The sequence below is a fragment of the Tasmannia lanceolata genome, unplaced genomic scaffold (assembly GCF_043159265.1).
Source record: "Tasmannia lanceolata isolate RefF3 unplaced genomic scaffold, GAP_Taslan_0.1 ptg000025l, whole genome shotgun sequence".
Classification (NCBI taxonomy): Eukaryota; Viridiplantae; Streptophyta; class Magnoliopsida; order Canellales; family Winteraceae; genus Tasmannia; species Tasmannia lanceolata.
Genome location: NW_027518702.1, coordinates 2,712,650 through 2,719,382, shown reverse-complemented (window position 1 = coordinate 2,719,382; position 6,733 = coordinate 2,712,650). Strand labels below are relative to the sequence as shown.

Genomic DNA, 6,733 nt, shown 5'->3' with positions numbered 1-6,733 from the left:
ATAACAGCTCCACCAATGGAAACACCATGAATCCTGATTCAAGCCTTTTTAAAACTATTAAAAGTGCACGTGCAACTAAGGCATTTACAACACAATTTGGTATTTATCATTTTTTTTTTCCGAAAACATGCAAACTTCCTCAAAAGAAAACCCAAAAAAGATGAATGAAAAGGCATGCTGTCATTAAAACATCATCCAAATCAAATTCCAACCAACCAAGACAGACGAAATAAAGCTGTGTGGAAGAAGAAAAAAACATAATCTTATTCAATTTCTTTCTTCGGCTTACATGAAAAAATTCCTAATAGAACCTGGGTCTGCCCGGCACCCAATGTTCTTCACGGGCTCTCTTTCTCGAGCATATATTGCTTGAGTTACCTACTTACCTCAGGCTCGGACAATGGCCCGTAATAGTTGAGGGAGCTCATACAATAAGAGATTTTACAGCACACTTGCACTTCATGTCTCTAGTTGGAATGGTTTGGATCATATGATGTGTAGTTTATGTACTATTTCATCTTCATGATAGAGCCCACAATTTTAACCACTCCAATCATGCTGATATCATGCAATTAACCCAAACATCATGTCTCACAAGTCTCTTAGAAAAAACTCTGATAATGATTATGCAAAACCCTTTATTTGCACACAATCTAGAAAGAGATATATAAGGAATGCAATTCCGTTAAAGTGAAACTATGAAAAACTTAGGGCTAAACCAAAAATTATGGATCGAGACTTCAGTTCTGCATGTACTCATAGATCAACATCGGCGCTTCCCTCTGTACACACCAACCAAGAAGCCAAACAAGATTCGTGTATTGCTTGGGCCCCTTCATGAACTTGTTTCGGCCCTGTTGGGAATTACCTTAGAAAGCCTCTTCATTACTATTTGTTGGCAATCTGCTAGTTTTCCCTATATATTGTCAACCAAAATTCATGATGCAATAATAATATGTGGATTATAAGATGAAAAATTACCTTGTAAACAAGCCCAAATCCACCCTCTCCAAGTTTGAATAGATTAAAAAAAGAACAGATACCCCGGAGACAAGGAGTGAAGATTTCTACTAGAAAAGAGTGAATAGAGTAAAATAGGAACTAAAAGTCAAAGCCATTTCTCTTGGCTTTGACCCACCATCCAATGTAACACACCGTATGTCAGAGTTTAACTACCCTACATGTGTGAACTTTAGTTGAAAAATGTGTGGATATACATGCATGTTGTAGCTAATTCCCCTATCCTGATTTTGGTCTGCCAAACCCATCATCCATGGCCCTCCAAGTGGTAACAAAGGTCTGCATTGGTCTGCATTTATAACAAGGGTGTACACAAATTTTAACCAACCAAGAATATGGATGTACAATTAGAATACTCCCAAAGAATTTTATCTGTGTTGAATTGTTGGCCTGGCCATGTTTCATAAGGAAATCATAAAATATCACAGCAATTTAGTTCATGCCTACCAGAACCGGAAATAAAAGAAAAAAATAATACCAATAATCTATCAGAATCCTTGAGTAGAAAATCTAATAAACAACATCCCAAGTGATAAACGTACCGATTTCAAACCATATCTAGCATTTCTAAGAAAAAATATGAACAAAAGCCATGACCAAACCAAACCAAGAAAGAGAACACAACAAGGAGAACCTGCAACTTTAACAAGAGGAGAATGCAATCATAGATAGAAACTTAGGGCTAGTTTGGGTGGGTGAAATCAAGTTGGATTGTGGGTGTAGGCAACAAAAGAATGCAATTCTTGGAGGACAAACACACATCGTTGCAGCCCAAGATGTGTATGTTTTGGTAGAAAATAAAGGAACTCTATTGAAATGTTTTAATTTAAGAAAAGGGACCATGACTCCATTGTCCAAGTTCACCCCTTGTTCATATCCCCTTCCTAACACCTGACTATAGAGATTTTGTAGCCTAACACTTGTATTTTTTCGGTAGAAAATAAAGGAACTCTGATAAAAAAAATTCATTTAATAAGAGGGCGAGCCTTGGCACAACCATAGGGTTGCTCCATTGTGACCTGGTGGTCACGGGTTCGAGTCACGAAAACAGCCTCTCTGCAAAAGCAGGGGCAAGGCTGTGTACATCTAGCCCTCCCTAGAACCCGCAATGGTGGGAGCCTCGTGCACTGGGCCGCCCCTTTCTTTTTTTAAAAAAGGGACCCGTTTTTTTCAAGATTCCATAAAATTTCATACTTTTCATGTCTAAGCTTGTTCATGTCCAAGTTTCATATTTTCCATCGTCCAAGTTTACCCATGTTTGTATGCCCTGCCTAACTACAAGGACCTGCAGCCCAAAATCTGTATTCTTGGTTAAAATAAAGGAATTCTAATGAAATGTTTTAATTTGATAAGAGGGGCCCATGTTTCGGGTTTTCACCAAAATATATACTTTTCATGTGCAAGTTCACCCCTTGTTCATATTCCCTGCCCATAGATCTAGAGACTTTATAGCCCAAAATCAGTGATTTTAGTGAAAAAAGGGAACTCTAACCTCTAAAGGCTTCCCAAAGTTCATCGAAAAATAACCTAAAAAAATTGAGAGAATTGGCTTATTTCCATAAAGACCATTAGATAATCTTTGAAGATGTTTGTTTCATGTGATGGACTCAAATTTACGTTTAGGCGTTGAATTACAGACAGGGCATTAAATTTTTTCATAGTAATCAAAATCACCTCAAAACACGAGTAAATGAGACAAAAGAAGGGGTCATGGACTTAAGAAGAGTAGAGCATACAAAAGAGGGTGTGAATGCTCATGTGTGCAATGTTGTGTGGCTTTCTCTTTAATTTAGCTGTCATGCCAGAGACAGTCCTTCAACCTACAGAAAATGTTGAAACCAAGAGAAAAGCTACCTACTTCCTTTTGCAATGATGGCAAAGTGAAGCTATAATTTCTAATGCAAATGTGTTCGTCTTCTATCCCTACATACCACATTAAATGATAATGAAATATAATGAAGGCCTAATCACATACGTATTCATAGTTACCAACAATACACCCAACTTGCAGATTAATATTTTTCCTGCAAAAAAAAAAATCACCTCAAAACTGCGATAAATAAGAAGATAAGGTATTAAAGTCCATAAAATAAAGGCACATCTGATTCAATTTAAATGTTGAAGAAGATACAATAAAACAAAATCCAAATAGGAGTAGTTATCTAATAGAATTAAAAAATGACAACATTCTTGAAGCATTCTCTGCCTTTTCGACATGAGAAATTGAAGAACAAAGACAAAAAAAGAAATATATAAGTTATTTAGAAAGTAACTCTTTTTGGATTCAATAATCAAAATATAAAACATAAACTAAATGAGAAGGCACATTCTGCTGAAAATTAAGTGCATATCTAGATCTACATACACCTATTTTATACATGAATTTCACATATTTGCGGAAGCAAATAACAATAGTCCTCTATTATGTTGCATAGATCACACACGATATGTGTTGCTGCATGCAAATTGGCAACTCCTTTTCAGCCTAGGACGTAGGATCCATGGCATGTCATAAAAGAAAGCAGGAAAAGAAGGAGCATACATCTAGCTATTGCCCCTATCCTGATTTTTGGTCTGACAAACCCATCATCAGCGGCCACCAAGTAAAAGCAAAAGTGACAACCTGCCTAGCATCCACTGCATTGGCAAACAATTGATTGGGTAGTGCAAGATTATGCACAGACTCATCAACTTCCCTCTCAGATTCATAAAACAAACATTGCAAAACTTAGCTACAATGATGGTAACATAGATCCAGAAATCATTAAAAAAAAATCAGCCAGTTTTAAGGCCTATTGATCAATGTAGAGTCCTCCATATATTGGGATGACTATTGGCAGCCTTGCATACCTCTAATGTGCTTCATGTGAGAGTTTATCTAGCAAAAAGAACTTGGTAAAGGATTCCCAAAATCTATAGAAATAGAACCTAAACAAATTTGAGCCAGTAGTCCTAAAAAATCACTTGATATAGTGTTGTAGATAAGGAATAGAAAAGATCATATGCGATGCATCGTATGTCATTTTAAAATAAGGTGAAGTTTGACACAAAGATACAAAATACAACGTGATTACATTGACTGGTTTCTGAACAATGAGTAAAAGTGCCGACCAGTTAAATCACATAAAGGGTCTTAACACAATTAAACATAACATACATAAGAAAACAATAAAGAGCCATTCAGGAATAAACCATTCAGGCTTAACAATAGAAGATCTCACAGGAAGGCCATAAACCATGATTAGGGAAGGCTACAGTTCGGAAGGAATGTACTGATCTATTTAATGATGTAAAAAACTCTTTTTGGAAATATTTTTGAAGGAAAGTTTGGTCTATTTAATGTGCAGAAAGCCTTTACCACTTGGTTAACATGAAGGGGAGAGAAGTGGACTTGGTTGTCAATGTGTTGTCTAAAATAAGTGGATTCTCCATTTGCATGTCTCAAACTCTCAGTGTCATTTGTGGAAGCCCACTGTTGGTTCTCAAGCAGCATGTTTACTGGTTGACATTCACATAAGCCCCATTGGATAACAAAAAAGGCTCGTGATCTGCCAAGTCTCAGTGTCCACTTGGGAAAGCCCAAGGCACAATCAGATGCAAATTTTACCTTACTGTTGGATTCTCAATTTATACACCGACTCAATGAAGATTGCTTGAGGGAACTGTATTCTAGTAATTCTTCTCCTCTCTTATATCTTATTAATTGAATAATTTAGTTTGGATATGTTTTGAAGTGAAAAAACTCTTCTTTCGTTCTAGTGTTGCATTTGGTATTAATGTGTAGCTGTATTTTCTTTTGGGTACATTATTTTGAAAGCAAGACTCAAATCCCAATGATATGAAACTGACAAAACTCCACATGAGAACCAGTTAACTCAGTTACCAAATAACCAACACAAGAGAGAAACCATAAGCACCCAGTCAGAGATAATTGAAGATATAAACCAAATTTAGCCCAAACTACTCTTGCGATCCCACTAACCATGAAAAATACACAAGACCACAAAAATTAAAAGACCCATTTTCCAAAAAAGGAATCATATAAACACAAAACAAACATAGTTTTTCTTCAAGAATTTTTAATTACTCGAAATATTTTGCAACTAAAGAGATGAGAAGCAAGGAAATTACAAGCAGAGCTTTGCCATGAATAGAATTCATAAACAGTAAAAAACCAATGGATTAGCAAGCTCAAGTACTTAAAATCATCAATGTGTGCAACGCTCCGCCTTCCCTTGTGGTGTAATGCTTGCCAGGAAGATCATGCAGGTCTACAGGCTCATTGCTAGAGAAAGAAGCAGTTCTATTCTGAATAGATGCCCCAGTACCTGTGTGATTCATGTCAAAGGGCTTCCTCCCAGTAACTTGTGACTGCATAACAGAGTACCAGCAAAGAAGACCACATTTGAAATCCCCATATGGACAATGAACCAAAAGCAGAATCAACTGAATGTAGACTACAAAAGAAGTTTATAAAAAAATGAGAAGGCATAAAATAAAAATCAAACAAGTAAAACATATTTTATCATATTCCTAAAATACAAAATGACTAAGGAAATCCAAAAATAGTACTTACCGATCGAATGTTTCTCTAATCCACCCTAGAAATAGGAGCTTACCTTCAGGAAAGTCATGCCTAACTGAAAGAGATAGAGACTGAGAAGTTAAAAACTGAGTGTGTGTTTGTGTATTACCATACTAAAATTCCACCCACAAGAAATGCATATTTTCAGTTAGTAGATTCAACTGAAGATGCAATAAGTGAAAGAAGCTGGTCTCATCTCTCGGATCCATGAAAAAAACAAAATGTTACCACAAAGAAGTTCTAATATGAAAAAATAGCACAATCAAACCTCCAATAATATAAAAAATAAAATACACAAACGAAAGAAAAGAACAAAATAAAAACATTCCATCTATATATCAAAAACCCTATCGGAAAATAGAAATGGAGAAAAAATAAGAGAACACAATGACATGAAGAAAATTTTGGAAAAAAAAAAAGAATACAAAACATTCAATCTATGTATAAAAAAACCTATAGGAAACCAGACATGCAGGAAAAATAAGAGAACACAATGACAAAGAAAAAAAATTAAATTAAATTAAATAAGGAGAAATCCTAACTTGGATCGCACTACTGGTAAAATTCTTTAATATCTGCATCAACCACGAAACATTCAAAAACCCTACAAAAAAAAACTAAAAGGAAAAAACCTAAAAATATAAAAAGTAGAAAAACAGCCAGTGGTGAGAGCTTTAATCAAGAAATTACCAAGATTCTTGGTATAGTGGTGTTGGCGATGGAGATGGAAGCGAGCTCGAGAAGAAGAAATCCAAGCAGAGAGAAGAGGGGGAAGGTTTCGCTAAAACCCGCATATAACACGTATTCTATTAGCGGACAAACCAATGGAGATCACAAGCGCAGATGAAAACGCGTGGCATGGTGAAGATTACAGGTGGCAAGATATTTACCGATATCTTTACGATGCGAAATGGCGAATATACCCTGCCAAAATTGGATAGAGTGGGAAAATTTAAGAAAACAAAGGTATGGAATTTTCTCAAAAGATGGTTGACGAAATTTCAGTGGTTTAGGCTTTTAGAATAGAAAGGATTTGGACATTTTCCAAAAAAAAAGAACATATTGATATGGAAAGCAGCATCATGTAATAGCATACTAAATTTGGTGGTTCTCATTTCTCATAGAAGT

The 6,733-nt window shown here is 35.7% G+C and overlaps 2 long non-coding RNA genes across 3 annotated transcripts; both read right to left on the bottom strand.

Moving 5' to 3' along the window:
* Positions 1-242: 242 nt before the first annotated feature.
* Positions 243-3,044, bottom strand: LOC143858137 (uncharacterized). The gene is made up of 2 exons (XR_013238873.1): positions 2,996-3,044; positions 243-1,309 (listed from the first exon to the last, which is right to left on the bottom strand). It is a non-coding gene; the product is annotated as an uncharacterized LOC143858137 (long non-coding RNA).
* Positions 3,045-5,064: 2,020 nt separating this feature from the next.
* LOC143858136 (uncharacterized) lies at positions 5,065-6,397 on the bottom strand. Of its 2 annotated transcripts, none has more exons than XR_013238872.1 (3): positions 6,296-6,397; positions 5,597-5,660; positions 5,065-5,477 (listed from the first exon to the last, which is right to left on the bottom strand). It is a non-coding gene; the product is annotated as an uncharacterized LOC143858136 (long non-coding RNA). The 2 variants fall into 2 exon arrangements; XR_013238871.1 differs by having other exon boundaries at positions 5,065-5,391.
* Between the last annotated feature and the right edge of the window lie 336 nt (positions 6,398-6,733).